This window comes from Astyanax mexicanus, chromosome 15, assembly GCF_023375975.1.
Source record: "Astyanax mexicanus isolate ESR-SI-001 chromosome 15, AstMex3_surface, whole genome shotgun sequence".
In the NCBI taxonomy this organism is placed as follows: Eukaryota; Metazoa; Chordata; class Actinopteri; order Characiformes; family Acestrorhamphidae; genus Astyanax; species Astyanax mexicanus.
Window position 1 is genome coordinate 22,571,870 of NC_064422.1, and position 18,843 is coordinate 22,590,712.

An 18,843-nucleotide genomic window follows, 5' to 3' on the forward strand; every position below is an offset into this window, starting at 1 on the left:
ACAGTCCCTCTGCTGGCCGCTGCACCACATTACACATCTATCACCCACTGCGCAGATGAGGCTGTGGACAGTTTTTCACCTGCCTTTAATGTTGACAAAAGGATATCAGTGGGAGGGGTCCAGTTTCTTTGGCCCTTTTCTCTTATGTATAGTGAACTCAAGGCTGATGAAACAAGCGCCGCTGCACGGCGTTCCTCAGGGAGCTCCTTTCAGTCCAGTGCATAATCTCAGGCTTTAATGGCCTGCTCTTTCGCGGCAGCGTAAACACGCGCTTTATGTGACGTGTTTACATTTCTCTCCTCTGCAGTTGGTACGCTCCTGCCTCTCGTCAGCGCCGGTGGGGATTTGCTCCACGGTCGAATGTCAAATACAAAGCCTTGTTTATAATATGTTTGCTGTAAAAGGGCCATATGTGGTTAACCGTCGAGCTAATTAAAAATAGATGGCATCATCGTTTAAGTATTGTATGTCTTACATCTCACTGAATCCTAAATGATACACGACATCCAGATTTATGTTTTTAATCAAGACAAAAAAATGCACATTAATCACAGCGATGACAACAGAGGCTTCTGTGTAAAACATTTCACAACGTCTTCAGTTCAGACAAAAAAGGCTTTGTTACTGTCACCTTTCATCAAGCAGTGGAACTTGGTGGAAAAATAACAAGGTCAAATTGGCTGAGAGACATATGTTGCTTATGTAGGACTGTATAGGTAGTTGTTTTTATACAGCTCTGAAAAAAATTAAGAGACCACTTTAGTTTCTGAATAAGTTCCTCTGATTATTATCTGATTTTTATTTTTATCATTTTTATTTTCTCTGCTATTTATAGATATATGTTTGAGTAAAATGAACATTTTTTTAATTCTATAAACTATGAACAACATTTCTACCAAATTTCAAATAAAAATATTGTAATGTAGAGCATGTTTTTGAAGAAAATGAGAAATAACTAATTTTGAAAGAGCTTAAAAAATTCAAAGAAAACAAGTTCATATTCAGAAAATTTTAAGAGTTAAGAAATCAATATTTGGTGAAATAACCCTGGTTTTTAATCACAGTTTTCATGCATATTGGCATGTTCTCCTCCACCAGTCTTACACACTGCTTTTGGCTTGTGATCATCCATCTTCCTCTTAATTATATTCCAAAGGTTTTCAATCTGGTAAAATCAAAGAAACTCATCATTTTTAAGTGGTCTCTTATTTTTCTCAGAGCTGTAGTATAAGAAATCTATGAGAAATGTTAACATTTCTGCTAGATAGGTCTCCACATCAGGGTGGAAGCTAGCATGTGCTTTAGGTAAGACATGTAAAGCTACACAGCAATGTTTTAGACTACCACTAACACTAGCGGGTCTGGGTGTCGAGTGGCGTCTTCACTTTCAGATTACTGGATTCTTTAATGCCTTGTAATAGAAATAATTTGGGGAAAATCTGAGCACAGTAAAGACCAACAAACGTCCTAGTTTTTAAGTGAAGTTTGTTTTTATTATGTTTTAGAACCTGCAGTTGGCCTCCACCAGTGGACAACTCTTTTTTATGTTTCTTATAACTAAGGCCACTACAGATGTTGCTTCTGCAGCCTCTACTGGCTGGTTGCAGTATGATCTGTTGCTCCACCCATCCCAATATGTTTTAATAACCAAAGAGCCCAATTTCAATTATTTTTTCTCTTTTAAACTTTCTAGTCATTCCTCAGTACCTCATTGGTCTGGGAGAAGGGGTTGGGTCTACCAAATAACTCTGGCTCCACCTCTGTTCACTATTTCCTAGACTGCAAATTTGACAACACGTCTGACATTTTTGGGCTTTAGCTCAATAAAACGGAAGCATATTGAACCAGAGATTCCATGTGTTATACAGTTGTTGAAAAAGATGACAAGGTTGAGAAGTAAACAAATAAAAAAAAAACACATTTACAGTGATTTGAAACTTGCTGATTAATCATTGTTTATACAGTGGTGGTGATCAAGATACCTGATGAGTTTAGTGCTGCTAAACATCCACTCAGTATATTATTTCATAAGTGTCTATGTCTAATGCCTGATGATCGTATGAGAAAATTTCAGTCTATAAACTATCGTCCCTTTTAGACCCTGCATCCATTACAATGGACATCATGTATTTTCATTTTTTTCTTTTTAGTTTTGTTGCACAGAACACATTTTGAGAGCTGTTGTCCATCAGAATAGACCATGAACCAGCCAATGAACAAGTTTATTAACCAATGAAACAGTAGCTTGTCCCCCATGTGCCCACTGCACTGGAAAGACAGCAGTACTACAAGCATTGAGGCAAAGTAACAGCTAATTTTTACTAATTAGATGTGATTTAGAACACTTTTTAATCATATTTTAAGTAATAAAACTAAAAGGTTTTGAAATTAGAAATATAAAATATTACACACATGTCTCCAATGCAATGGAAAAAAAATAGTTAATTGGATTTAGTTGCTATTTAAATCTTACAGTAGAATATTAGCGTCTTTTTCTGTGCATTACAGATAGGAAACAGTGTTCTTATTTTTTTTTTCCATCACTGGAGATAATTTAGGTCTGAAAGGGCTAATCAACTATTGAATCATTTAAACATTGAAAAAAATCAATGAAATGGCTAATAATATGTAACATATTGCATCAGGCTCAACACACTTGGAGTAGGTGTTAACTGTCAGTGTCAGCTATTAGGTCAGCTGAAGGGCCCTGAAGGGGGGCCAAATCTATGCCAATGTCACATTATTCATAGTAAAGATTACTCATTAATTAATTGTTTGATTGCTAATATAATGATATAGCAGCAGCTGCATATGAGTAGCACATCAACAGCTGAATTCATACAGTTTTCTCACAGCCGCACCACTCTATTCCTATTCTCCTCCCCCTCCCTTCGTACTGATCTCATTCAGAATGCTATTAATTGCCATCAAATGCCTTTGTGAATACTTCCTCCTGCACACAAGTGCATATCTGCGCCGCCCTGTGAAACCTAATCTGCTGGTTTCTCATGGGCCCGGGCTGCGTCAGGGCTCAAGTTTGCCTGCAGAATAAGACCTTGTTAAAAATGAGACGGCTGCTGAGGACCAGGCTGTGAACATAAACGTGTGCTATCAGCTCCTGCTTTGCTTTATTTTTACGTCTTGCCTCCAGCTTCAACCATGATAATATTCTTAATGTCAGACTGGGGGCGGATAGAAGAGAGCTGCCTATAGAAGAAAGCGTGTTTTATTGAGTTGACTTGTTCTTCCTTAAGCAAATGAGTTTATTACTTCTCAAAATACCCCTGTAATTCAAAACGTGAGTCACAGGGCCTTTTGTGGTGGTTGAATGACTGCAGTCGCCTGCCAGCCTGAACACAATGAAGTCCAGAACGCTGAATTGTGATCATTTTCCTTCCTGTTGATGAAAGTTATTCCACCGTTGGCTTGGGCAGACAAACGGGAAAAACACAATAAATGGTTTTGTGAAACTGTCTGGAGCTGCAGTGAAAAGCTTCAGCTTTAGCATTTCACCCAAAGTGTGACAAAGTGAAATTATACAGTAAACAACTGGCAGCAGAGGTACTTATTAAGTTTTTACTACCCCAATTATTTTACAGTAGTTACTCTATAACCTGGAATTACAGTAAAATACTGGCATAACCAGTTTTATACTGTATATTTACCCAAATAACCTCCATATACAGTTAACAATATCTGCAGAGAAATAAATTATACACTTATATTTCAACAGCATGACCACCTGGGTCAGTGTAACATTTAGCAGTGTAATTTTCTGACCATGTCAAGCTAAATTTGAAAGTAGAAAATTGGGTATTAAACTTAATATTTATTTTCCATTCAGTATAGTGAAAAAGAAATATGTTTTTATCCATTTTTTCAATTATCTACTTTTTTCATTTTAGCCTTTCACAAACAGAATTTTAAGAAGAATGAAAAATTAAATCTTAACTCGATTTTCAGATTCGTCAATTTTTGTATCTTGTAACACAAATCTGATGGTATAATCCAACTTGCAAAATGCAAAAATTAGAAAATCAGAAAATAAAGAAGATTCATTTTTTATTTTTTCCTGAAATTCTGATTGTGAGTAGCAGAGATGAAAAAACTAAAATTGGAAAAATGTATGAAAACTTTTCTTGTACAATGCAAAAAATAATTTTTACTTGAAATGTTCTATTTTTGCATTTAGCCTCCACCGGTCAGAAAATGTAATTAATAATCGATACACTGACCCACCTGGAACAGTTCAGCAGTATGTACAGCACCAGTCAAAAGTATGGATACATTAAATTCTGTGTTTTTACATTATTTTGAAATATTCTGCATTGAAGATCAATACTAAACTCTAAGAAATACAACTTTTACTTTTGATATGTGCCATTGCTGTTGCTACTTTGTTTGTGATTGGATGCTCTTTTTACCATTAGTTAATTTTTATTTTGCAATCATGTACAAATTACAAAAGACCTGTCCTTTGTTTACAGTTCTACTTGAGTAAAAACAATGGAGGTGCGTTTCCCAAAAGCTAGTATCAGTCTTAGTGATTTATGAACAGCTTTGAAGACATTTTAACTTTAAGAATGTTTGGGATTGTTTTTCAAAAGCATTCTTAGACTGTAGTCTACAGTTTATAGCCTATGAGGCATTCATAGAGAAGCATGGGAAACTAGCAGCACAGACAGAAACTAAAAAATACTCTTTTCCAAAGAAAAATAATTGAAGGATAATGCAAGAAACAACATAACCTGTAATGCTACAACATTTACTACTGCTACTACTATAGTGAAAAATGCAGTAAATATATTTCATTACATGGAATAAAATGAAACACTATACACATTTATGCTCAGAACTCAACTAAGGACCTTCATAGTGTGAGGATGTAATTCTATCTACCACATAATGATACACACAGCTAGTCTGTGCAATAGAAAGAACATACCTACTACATTATTCAGGCTAGTAGATTTGATTTGTGTTGGATGTGGCATTGGATGTAGTGTATGTGATGCAATTGCGTTTTCAAAAATATATTATTAATATAAGATATTAATTTTCAAAAATTAGTGTTTTTCAGATTTTCAAGAGAACTAAACCTTTACTTAATGCGCTACAAATGTGTCAGAATACTCTTCAATTTATTAATGAATTCAAATACTGCAGTAGTTCTAAATGGTTTTGGGAGACAATTTTAAGAAATATGAGGACACATTATACATATTACTTAGCATTACGAACTTTTTGGAACACGAAAAAAACATATATAACTATATTGTGGTATATTGTGATACTTTATACAAGGCAATATATTGTGATTTTTTCTTATAGAATAAAAACAAATAGTAAGCCCTATCCGGACAGGATTAGTTTTTCAGAGGGGGCGCCTGTGAAGATTTTTCACACTTCTACTAAGTGATTAAACTCTTGCACCTAGACTGCAACTGAAAAAAACAGGAGGACCAGTGAGCTTTTTGGCTTCTTGCTCACATGACATCGCGTTCAGTAGCTCCTCCATTTCCACTCTCTGTTTTGTGTACATGGATCTCTGTGGAAACGTGCGCCCAAAGTGTAATTACAGTGTGTGGCAGTGGACAAATAGCTATTTTATTAAACTCGAGTTGACCAATCTCTGAGATGTGCGTCCAGACTAAAATTACCAGAGGATCACGGAGTTCAGTGTAAAACAGTAGGTAATTCAGCCTGTAATTTTCTCAGAGGATGTCTGTAAAAAACATACATAGTTGTTCCAGATGGGAATAAAACCACAGAGGACCCCCCCATAAAAGAAGACCCTCCTGAGAAACTAATCGTTTGAATAGGGCTTTTTTATTCATACAATGTCAGAAAAATAAAGGTTATATTACCTAGACAATCAGAACAGTGGGATCTAAAAAAAAAAGCTAAGTACTACAGTACTATCTAGCACTTGGGGTGATCTTTACATGAAACTAATAATCAATCAGTATTGTATTTTTGAGAGTTAAACAAAATGCAGAAAATGAGAGCTTTCAGACCTCAAATAATGCAAAGAAAACAAGTTCATATTCATAAAGTTTTAAGAGTTTAGAAACCAATATTTGGTGGAATTATCATGGTTTTAATCACAGTTTTTTTGCATCTTGGCATGTTCTCATTCACCAGTTTTACACACTGCTTTTGGATAACTTTTTGCCACTATTGGTGCAAAAACTCAAGCAGCTTGGTTTGATGGCTTGTGATCATCCATCTTCTTCTTGATTATATTCCAGAGGTTTTCAATTTGGTCAAATCAAAGAAACTCATCATTTTTAGGTGGCCTCTTGTTTCTTTTTTTCCAAATCTGTATATGTACACCTCTGCTGTGTGAAAAAAAAAGTTAAAAATAGTAAAAATGCTAATATGTTTGTTACATAGCATTAATGCTATACTCTATAATATTTTAGTGTATTATGTTTAGTGCAGTCTTCTACATGGTCTGATAGTATCTTCAGGTTATAACATGTAAATCAAGTTATAGGATATTTTAATTCTGTAAGCTTCTCATTTGTGCCCCTGCCTATTTACAGTTTCTAAGCTGTGATAGTACTTAGGTGCGGGATCAGTAATTAGGGAAGGGGTTTTTAATGAAAATGCTTTTGGATGAGTAATGACTCAATCATACAGGAAGTAATGGGGTGAATATCTTGAATATTAAAGTTGAATATCTTGCTTTGAAATGTAATGGAGTGAAAGTGAAAAAGTGTTATTAGACCTTTTAATAAAAGAACCTTTTAAATGCTTCAGTTCAGCACCAAAGAGGTCTGTAAGAGGTCTCTTTTGTCCTTACAGTCATAGAACTTTTTATAGTAGCGTTTACTTTTTTCGCTGAGAGTGTGAACACTGAACATCTTGAGAGGAAAAGGTCTGAGAGGAGTCCAGCACTGGCACTGAGCACTGGTACTGGGTGCTGGGAGCAGATGTTAGATTTTCTCTGAGTGAGGGAAGGGAAGGTTATGGGGGTAATCCAGATTGCCTGACTGGTAGCCTTTTTGGCTTTCCGCACATTCCTAAATTACCATGTAATTTAAGACCTTGTTTTCATTGCAGAGCGCCGGAGAGCCGCAGTCAATTCGCTGCAGTTACAGTCGCGTTACTGAACACAGAAATAATGTTTGCATTGTTGCTGGAAAGCGGGCGAAATTGCCGCTTCCGCAGCGGTAATAAAACGTGTAGACAGGCGTGCTCTGATATAAGCCTCTGTTTAAAGCGAGCAGGTTTAGTGTTTTGCCACGATTATTGCCTCGCTCTTATATCCATGCAAATGCCCCACATCACTTTGCTTTTGTTTCCATGGAACTCGTGTCATTTCAACTGCCGCTCCCCGTATCATTTACATAAAAATAGTTCCTCTTCAGAAACTTGACACTTTAACACTAACAATATGCTTCCTGTGTTTTTCAGCTGAATTCGGCAGCCCCTGCAGGTCGGCCTCCATTATCTGTTCCCGTAGTTTATATTCATCTCAAGTTTCTGTTAGGCGCCATTAACGTTGCTTACATAATGAAATTCATTGAGTGTATAAATCATTAATTCCTCCTCGTACAAGCTGTGGTAAAGCGGCTCCACCCCGCGCCTCTACTCTCTCTCTCTCTCTTTTTCTCTCTGTTTTTTCAGGGATTTATTTGATTGCTTTAAATGTTTTAGTGCTGGTCTTATCTGGAAAAACACTTTCAAACAAGCAGTAAAGAAAAAAAAAGAGGGAGAGACCAAAGACAAAGAGACAAAACAAAAGTAGTGGAGGTTGGCTTTTTTTTGTATTGACATTCTCGTCCTTTCCGATTTCTATTAAAAGAGTGCTGGAGTCAGTCTCCAGTGTGAAATGTGCTGGAACATGTGAAAAATGCCATATTCTCCCCGGCTCTGAAAGTGGCGCCGTGTAAATGATTTGATACACCTCTGTTTGCTCGTATATCAGCGAGAAGGTCAGAGTTTTTGAGGTCAGGATCTCGCGAGCAGCACTTGGTTACGTTGATAAGATAAAATCGCCCATTGTGTTTGAAAACATCCAATAGATGTGTTGCGTTTATTCGAGCCAAGAGTGTACACCGAACACTTTATGTTTCCTGTCAATAAACCAGAAGCCCATAAAAAGGTCATTACAGCTGGAGCCAGACAGTAACTTTCTTTGTCCCGTGATTGGAAACGCAGAGCGCCGGTGCCGCGTGTGTGATTCACAATCCGTAATGTGGCAAACATTTACTTATTGCACTCAGTCTATATAAAGGAAATGACATTTAGGTGTTAATATCAACGAGCCGCCGCTGGTTTCTGAGCACATGAGCGCGGAGTGAATATGCGAGGCGGGCTGTGTTGTGTTTGCCTCTGATCAGTGGCAGGAGCAGTCCCACATTAGCACTGCTGCTTGTCAGCACAGACTTTGGAGAAGGCTTCAAGCCTTTTCATCTACATTGTGAAATGAGAGCGTGGGTGTTTGTTCATGTCATAACCTGGAACACCAAAGAGGAATGTTTGCTTTCATGAAAAAGTGGAAATAGTATGTCAGGGAGGGACGGGACACACTGATTACACATAAACCACTACAGTACGGTCAGCTTACTAGAACATGCTACTCTAAATACTGCTCTGTTACTATACAAAAGTGTTATTTTGAATATTAACTCCGTACATTTGAATTTTGACCTTTAAAGTTCTAGTTAATAATCAGTCATTTTTTGTGCATTTTTCCCCATCTACACATCAGTTATTTAATATCATGACTGGGTCAAAATCAATAAAACATGCTTTTTGTATTGCAGCCTTTTTTTGTATAGAAATGATGTGCACATTATGTGAACACATAATTACAAATACAGAGGAACATTAACTTTTAAGATTTTTCACTTTAATGTACCTTTTGTACATTTTATACAGTCGGGAGTGTTTTTTGCCATGTCCACACTGCTGCCTTGTTAATTTGAATGATTCTTTTAATTTTTTCTATTAATACAAATTACATTTACTTATTGTGTTGAAAATGTTTTTTTTTATATATATAATTTAGTTCATTCGATTATTCATTCCACTATTTTCATCTAAAATCTAGCTATTTAAATGTGCCCAAAAATTCTTGGATTAACAGCCCTTTTAAAAAAGTAACATTTGACATCTGTGACATCAGAACCTTCATACTATTTTCTTTTCAGTTCATGACACTCTACATGCTGCATGTTCAGCAATTAATAATATTAATTTTGCTTACTATTTATTATATTGTCTCCATACTGAAGTAACACTTAATGTGTCCACCCTGTCATTGTTAAATATAGATAGGTAGGTAGGTAGATACTTTATTGATCCCGAACAAATTTAGCAATTAATTTATTAACATAGGAATTAATATATAAACAATAATACAATAATTTTTGCAAGAAAAAAATGAAACAGAACAATTCAGGTTTCCAAGTTTTCAATAATTGAGACTTATGATATTATTGTCATTTTAAGATTATTTTATGTCACTGATATTATCATACTATAAGAGCATAATAATGCAGTTATGCACTGTTATGGAGCAATGAACTTTTAAAATTAGTTTTTTTGACATTGGAATTGGAAAATAATAATTACAAAAATTGAAATAAAAAATGTAAAATATTATTATTTTTTATTATTTATTTATTTATTTAATGTATTATTATGAGACAGGCCATTGCTTTCTGCTTTCTGAAAAAAAAAACACAATAGACAATGTTGAGATTAGTAAAAAAAAATTGAGGTCAAATCCTTACAGTCTGGATCAAAAGTTTGGACACCGCTTTAATTAAGTGTTTTTTCCTTATTTTAAAATTGTCTGCATTGTAGATTAATACTAAAGTCATCTAAACTACGAAAAAAAAACATATGGAGTTGTTTAACAAGCAAAAAATACTTTAAGAAATGAAGGTCAGTCAATCTGAAATATTTCATTTTAAGTATCCTCAAGTGCAGTTGCAAAAAACATCAAAAATATTATAATGAAACTGGCTCTCATCAGGACCGGCCTAGAAAAGAAAGGGTTACCTCTGTTGCACAGGATAAGCTCAGAAACCGCAAGTTAACAGCACCTCAGATAAGAGTACCTAAATGATTCAGAGTGTTTTGGTTTGTTTAACACTTTTATGTTACTACATGATTTATTACAGGTTCCTGCATAATTATTGAGACAGGCCTACATAGTATCAAATTAACAAACCCATAAAACTAAATTTCTAAAATGATTATTGATGCTGTACTTTATGTAAGTTTCTTAAGTATGTATGTTTCAAACCCTAACTTTTACATTTAACTAAATTGGATTTCAATACTTTGGCCATACTTTCGCTTTAGTGCTGTTTCTCTGTATTTTTTCCACCCCTGAGAAAGGCAAGGCAGCAGAATGAGAAATTTTAAACCACATCAAGGCCTGACTCTGCAGTTAGCTGCACTGCCTTGCAGCAGCTCTGTTTCTCTCTCTCACACGCTCGCTCGCTGGTCTGCGTGTTGCTTAATCCATATTGGGATTGGGTTATCGTTAAGGTTTATATAATGCAAAGCAGTTTTGTGCCTCTGTGACAGACGGAACGTGTGTTGTATAACAAGGCGAATAATGCATTTTTAATAACAATCCTTAAAGCGCGGGCGCTCCTCTGTAATGAATTGCATTATTACATGCAGGAGTTTGAATTATGCAAAGGCTTCGCTAGGCCTTGCACTGTATGGTAATGACTGTATCCAGCGCCGCCTGCTCGGTAAGCATATTCATCCCATGCGCAGAGGCACGATCAATCATGGCCACATCATAAAAAAAAAATAAAATAAAATAAAACAACACCTCCAATTAGCTTCATTTCAAAGGAAGGCCCTTTAAGCAGTAATACAATAAAATCCAATATGAGCCTGGATGATGGAGCGCGAGTGCAGCTGTAGGAGTAGACGTGGATATTGATCTAATATTATCAGGCCGGTGTCATATTCTCCAAGGCACACATTGAGTGCTTGTCAGCAAATAGATTCGTCTGACTCATGCAGTGAGGGAGGGAGGACAGGGAGGGCGCCATTCGTCCGGAACAGCGTGTCCTCCGCTCTGTTAACCTGTGATGTCCGAATATCACGGGTCACGAGGGCTGCTGTTTCCACCAGTTATAATAATAATTGCCGAGGACTATGATTTTTTCTGGTTACGCAACAGAACCTGGCGTACTCCTCTAACCACCTATCAGCCTCATGATCTGCAGGACACAACAGGAGAGTTTACTTAAAGGAGAACTCTGTTCACTTTGTTGAATAGCTGACCTCCATTTGCAGACAGCATTTCGAAATGCAGATTTTTTTCAGGTTCTCCAAACAGATTTTAGAATGGGCGCTAAAGGGGCATTCACTTTTTTCACTGCTAACAAGCTCAAAATAGGTCCAAACTTCATTGGGAGAATACAGATAGCCTAGACATTTAAAACAAGACATTGAGCACCGGAGGTTTATTAAGTTTATTAAGTTTATTAAGTTCTCCAGACTTAACTTTAAGATGGTGGTGTCCGAAAATATAGTGTAGTTCTACGTAATGTGAACAGACTATTTTAATAAACTTCCGGTGCACTTTTAAAGTTCCCAGTGTCTACATAGTGTACTGGACCACAACCATGACAACACGGGTTCGATCTCGCGTGAGGAGCTGTGTGTTTATTTATTTATTTTTTCCTTTCTTCTTGGGTTTACCTGCTTTAAATTCAACTGTTTTGCAATTGGGTTCAACTGCCCTCTGGGCTGGAGAGCTACTAGTCTGTAGCACTCCATCCCATTACACTTCACTATTCAAAATAGATTATTTTTTGTGGCCCGCCACGTAATGACTTGGAAATGACCTACAACATAATTTACTGGGGGTAGTAACTACACACAGAAGGTAAGTGTCAGAAACAGAAGGACAAACCCAGTATGCAAATAGATGGTCCCAAAAGCCAATAGAAAAGAAGGGGTCAGTGGCAACAGAATTTACTAAATTTGTTTTTTTACAAGTTGATCAACTTAAAGTTATTTGCATGAATGTATAATATGGCCACAGACGTTCACCTTTCTCAAAATGGTTGAGTAATATGGAAATGGAAATATGCAAATTTATGTAAAATAGACTTAATGTATGTGAGTTCCATCTAACTGTGGGTTTACAATGTAGAACTGAACGGATATCTTAAATCCTAGGGGTCTATGTGTGAGTTTATACCTGTATAAGTTACATATTAGTAGTTATATAGTAGTTATAGAAATAATAGCCTTTTTAATAGAGGGCTCAGTTTGAGGGGACATACAAGAAAGTGTTATCCTCCTCCTGCTACAGTCACCTACAGCTTCAACTTGAGTTTACCAAATCGAAAACCTCTGGAATATAATCAAGAGGAAGATGGATGATCACAAGCCATCAAACCAAACTGAACTGCTTGATTTTTTTTTACTAGGAGTGGCATAAATTTTCCAAAAGCAGTGTGTAAGACTGGTGGAGTAGAACATGCCAAGATGCAATAAAAACTGTGATTATAAACCAGGATTATTCCACCAAATACTGATTTGTGAACTCTTAAAACTTTATGAATATGAACTTGTTTTTTTTTTGCATTATTTGAGGTGTGAAAGCTTTGCATCTTTTTATGTTATTTCAGCAATTTCTCATTTTCTGCAAATAAATGCTCTAAATGTCATTATTTGTATTTGAAATTTGGGAGAAATGTTGTCTGTAGTTTATAGAATAAAACAACAATGTTCATTTTACTCAAACATATAGCTATAAATAGCAAAATCAGAGAAACTGATTCAGAAACTGAAGTTCTCTCAGTTTTATATATTTTAAGTCAAATAAAGTAGTAAAAGGTCATATTGTGTTTTTTCTGTCAAGGCTGTTCTGATGATGGTTTCCCCTTAGTAAAATGGTAAAATCGGATTATTGGGTGGATATTTTAGTGTATTTAACCTAAATCTATATTAGAATGGGGTCAATTGCATGGGGTTGTGGGGTAAATCTCTTCACTGTGTTTTTATTCCCATTCAGATCAACAGAATTTTTTCTCTTTTGTCCTTTTGTCCTTTTCAGGTTGTATTATCTACTGTTATTCAATAAACTCAGTGGTTGTCTGATCTTTTTAGTGCTGAGCAGATTCAAGTCTCTGATGTGTTTCCCAAGGCACACATCAGCTAGTGTTGGAAAAAAAAACATTTTGGCTGCTCCTCCTGATATTAAGAACTGTTGTCCCCAAATCGCTAAACAACTATTTTCTAAAATGTACCGCTAAATGGAATCAAATTGTTGTTGGAACCAACCATTATTTGACCGATTAATGAAAGCTGTTGTGAATGTGATCATGTGACAACATGAATGAACATGATAAACTCGCTCAATCACTGGTGAATTTATTGGCTTTCGGATACAGATAAATAGTTTTATGGAATGATAAAGACTTTTATCACTGAGGAGTGATCACTCTCCCTTATGAGAAACTAATACAATCTGTATTACACTACAGGTACTCATTTAGTATGTTTATTGCTGTAGTTTAAACTGTATCAGTGTTAATTTCAATGTGCTGTTTTTTTTTAATATATATTACAGCCTAACACTGTGTATCAATAATTTTTTTAAGATTTATTCTGAATTAACACATTATTACAAAAATAGAGAAATTATCTTAATTTTAAAATACATTTCATAGGGTTATCTTTATTAACTGTTATTTAACCACTTTATATAATATATATAATTTAGCAATTTTAATTATTCGTTTAGCTTTTTTCTTCGTGTTAAATGTGTTTAAGAATTTTCTGTCCACACTGTCATCGTGGATTAAACACCCCCTTAAAGGTGAACTCTAGTGTTAAATTAACTTTTAATGTATCAAAACATGATAAAGACTACTAATCTTTGCTGAACCTTTCTACAGCTATCTGAGATCCAGTAATTTTGTGCTTTTTTTCCCAGCACTCTGTACAACTGCCTCTTTGGAGCATATTTTGCCCCAATAAATTGCTTTAGCACAAGAAGCTTATTTAAAAACACTGTCTCATAGTGCAGGTTAAACTTCCGGGCACCGCCACCATTGTACTAATAATGTCATAGACATATATACATAGACACCGCATAGCCTGCCTCCTGGCGTAGCAGCGGGTGCCCAGTGCGGTTATTTATTTATAAGAAAGTAACCTTTGCTATATTGTTGCATGAATTGTTGCATATTCAACAATTCATTCATATTCTCTTCATACTTAGCTGAAGTAAAGCTTAAACGTTCTGTTCTGTTGTGGTAAAATATCAGGATAATTAAAAATTATTTTAATTATTTAAATCAAAATGTAGATTTGAAACAGAACAATGTCACCATGAACAATTCAACGTGTGTGCAACTCTAAATCAATGCTGTTTACGCTAAATGCTAATTTTCACAAACATTTTTCACCTTGTCATTGTCCACCATGCCTTGCAGCTTGCCATGAGAGGAAATAAAAGTAAAAATATGATAGTGATAAAGCTGAAAAATATGATTTCTCTGTGGTCCGATATTATAAATGTGATAAATAGTTGTTTTTTGTTTAAGTTTTGAGGCCAAAAAGCACAATATTCTGATAATAACTCCCTACCCCCATATGTCCTCTGTATGTACCACCAGATGCTTTAACACAGAGTAAATAAAGATGGCCCCTTCCACTGTTGCCATGAAAAATAAAATGAATGTTCTGTTTTCTTTGTAAAAAGTATCTTTTTTTTTCTGTTCCAGAAATGTTCCCGATTCTTTGAACCCACTCGACTGCAGCTTAAAAGATAAAATAGCTACAGAAAAATGTTTTGTTTCATCTTTGGTTACTTATTTTGTAGCTGTGACATTTTCTGAGTTTTAACAACCTTATCAGAGAATCACCAGGGCAACTGGCGCAAAGCAGAGCTCTAAATATTCTGCGTCCAGAAAGGCAGAAAGAGGCGAGGCCTAATCTTCCCTGTGAATTCCTCTGTCGATCCCCAAATTAAAGCCATCCATCCATGTGTTAATGATAGCCCTCCGTCAAGTCGAGCTGATGACTATTACTTTCCACGGCCTCGCAGATAGACCAAGCCCCATTAACGAGAGTATTTATGATGTACTTATGGCTGTTTGCCTTTGCCAGCCATATTGTCTCGAACGGAGGTGTATGCAAGCGGCGACCTGCAGTCGGCTTCTTTTCTGGGAAACCTGTGAAGCGAATCGTTTTTCGAGAGCTGAACGGACGTGGAGAGGTCCGCCGGTTGTAACATCCTGCGGGAGCCCGTGTTTCGCTTCTCTGGGAAGAGATGAAGTGCGAGGAAGGCATGTGGTTCTCATCATTTTTTTGTAGTATGGAGAACAGCAGACAACAGACATGCTCGGCCAAGTCATAATAATATACAGTAGAGTGGCTATATCTTAAAACTGGGAAAGATTTTATCTCCACGTGAGAAATTAGCCGTGAATGTTCCACAAACCAGGAGTGTTTCTTTCTAATGGCCAAGAGATCAAGAAGTGGTTTAGAGGGGGGAAATTAATACAAACCACATGCATGTGTGACATGAAACAGAGTCTCATAGGGTTTGATAGGGGAGGTTGTTTTTTTTAACCATTGCTGAAGAGTATCCCTTTCTCCTTTAGTGTACGTCCAAGATAACCTGCAGATAAGAGTGACTGATGGCTGCCTTTGAAGAGCATAATGATATTGCTTATAATGACGTTGCTATTTTTAGGGCGTTGCATTCGCTGCCTATTGTCACTGCGCTTGCCAATTCCATAGATCATCTTGTTTACTTGTGTCGTTGCATCCAAACGATAGAAGAAGAAAAAAAATAAAGGAACAGATGGTGCTTATAAGGATGATTGATAGACGCTCTTAACGTCCTGACCGTCTTTTTACGGTAAATTGGTGCAGTGAGAGATTAGGAATATTTGGTTCCCATAGCTAATAAATAAATAAACAACAGGCCGAATCCAGAACAGGCGGCCTCTCGTCTGATCTTCTCCTTATATGGCTTTCTATGGCCCAGCGTGCTGCTCCACACATGTGCTTTAAACATATATTCATCTGTTACTCAGATCTGGCAGCCCTTTTCCCTTTTTTTTCATTCTTCTTTGGCCCAGGACTGAAGACTGTGAAGCTCAGTGGATGGCACGATTTCTATAACCAATTGTGTTTGTGGGCGAGCGACTGAAAATATGTGTTATTCATTTCAAATTATCGAGCCTCGCAGACATAAATGCTGCTAATCTGCTGTAGATGCTTAATATCAGCATACATAAACACGAGCACACACACACACACACACAGTTGTCAGACTTAAACATAGCTGACATTTATACAGAAGCAGAAGGTAAATATTTTTTTCGGCTAAATTTTTTGTCAGACAATATTAAGCAAAGCCTTCCAGTATATTAGGGCTTCACCTGCAATAAAAGACCATTCATCACCAAGTAAACAGCTGCCCGTGTATCTGTTCACAGATACACCCCCTGTCCAAACGTTTGTGGTCACACCTTATTCACTTGTTAGTGAATTAAAGTGCACACACGGCTGACACAAGAGCTGTGTGATATGACCAAAATTTATATCACAATATATTTCCTTATTTTGCTCAAAACGATATAACTGTGATTTTGTTATGAGCAATATAAAAGACACAGCAAAAGGAAAAAATTGTCAAGAATGTCCACAACCGTTGTCAGTGCATGTAATGCACTCTGTAATGAACATCAGTTATAGTGACAGATGCTGTAAACAATATATACTGCAATTTCAGAAATGTATTCTTAATCCACTTTCATATAATTGTTGCTGAACATTTTCTATAGTAATAAACATTATATAAAAATAAGAGACCACTTAAAATGATAAGTTTCTTTGATTTTAGCAAATTGAAAACCTGGATGATCACAAGCCATCAAACCAAGCTGAACTGCTTGAATTTTTGCACCAGGAGTAAAGGCATAACGTTATCCAAAAGCAGTGTGTAAGACTGTTGGAGGAGAACATTCCAAGATGCATAAAAAATATGTTTAAAAATCAGGGTTACTCCACCAAATTGTGATTTCTGAACTCTTAAAGCTTTATGAATATGAACTTGTTTTCTTGCACTATCTATCTATCTATCTATCTATCTATCTATCTATCTATCTATCTATCTATCTATCTATCTATCTATCTATCTATCTATCTATCTATCTAGCTATCTGTCTGTCTGTCTGTCTGTCTGTCTGTCTGTCTGTCTGTCTTATTTTATGTTATCACATCTTATCTTATCTTGGGTGAAGCTGAGCCCATTGGGGAGAGAGGTGCAGTACATGATTCCTGCCACTGACAGCAGCGTGGAGCTCACAGTGATTGTCATTAATTTATATGTTATCTCCAAAGGGGAGAAAGGAGAGGGGGGAAAACTGCTGACATGCTTTTCTCTCCCACCCAGCGAATTACTAACGGTTAGGTGAGCAGCATTTGAATGGCCTGGAGCAATCTCTTTAAATGCTTTCTCACTCCAACTCAAAACTACTCTGTGAAACCAGGGAGGACAATGTGTAATTATATTGGAGCTGATAAAGAAGTGAAGAAGTACACTAATGCGTTTGGGAAATACTGAATCGCAATGCACATCACTGCACGAAGCCTATGGTGTAGAAATCAACTATTTTATATATTCCATTGCTCCAAAGAAAGAGATATGTGGATCAATGGACTGTTAACCTGAAGAGCACTTACCCATCTAAAATAACATATTGACACACCAAGCACACACACACACACACACACACACACACACACACACACACACACACACACACATACACACATAGGCCGAAGGAATTCAATTTTTCCCCCCACAAGCAAATGTGCCTTGCAGCTCCAAAAGAAGGATTAGGCTATCAATCTACTCTACTCATATTGTCACTGGGCAGCAGAAATCCATGCTGCACAGCAGATACTGAAGCGCACAATCTGTAAAGCAAATCATTCCTAACGTTGTTGTCCTGCTCGTTTATTATAATGACGGACTGAGCAATCAGTAGGGAGAAGAATATTTAGAAGCGCTTCAATGGCCAGAAATAACCTGAGCAGCTTGATTTGCTAAATAAAATAAGACATTGAATATTTGCAGTCAGCAACATCTATATGAAGTCTATATGAAAGACCACAGATATCCTCTAGATTAACACCTTAACTTTAAAATCGGACAGTGTACTGAATGGTGAGCTACTGTGCAAGCTCAGCACAATTCAAGACAGTTTATTTGTATATTCAGGTCTGGAAAAAAATAAAAGACTTTAGTTTCTGAATCAGTTTCTTTGATTTTGCTATTTATAGGTAGATGTTTGAGTAAAATAAACATGGTTGTTTTATTCTATAAACTACGGACAACATTTCTCACAAATTCCAAATAAAAATATTGTCATTTACAGCATTTATTTGCAGAAAATGAGAAATGGCTGAAATAACAAAAAATGATGCAGAGCTTTCAGACCTTTTCAAATAATGCAATGAAAACAACAAAGTTCATATTCATAAAGTTTTAAGAGTTCAGAAATCAATATTTGGTGTAATAACCCAGTTTTTTAATTGCAGTTTTCATGCATCTTGACATGTTTTCCTCCACTAGTCTTACACAATGCTTTTTGATAACTTTATGCCACTCGTGGTGCAAAAATCCAAGCAGTTCAGGTTGATTTGGTGGCTTGTCGTCTTGATTATATTGCAGGGGTTTTCAATTTGGTATTTTTAAGTGGTCCCTTATTTTTTTTCCAGAGCTGTATATTTCCATCTGATTTTTTGCATATATCTCCATAATTCATCAGTACATTCTTTTCACTTTACCTTCCAATATTACTTCCATAAGCAGCA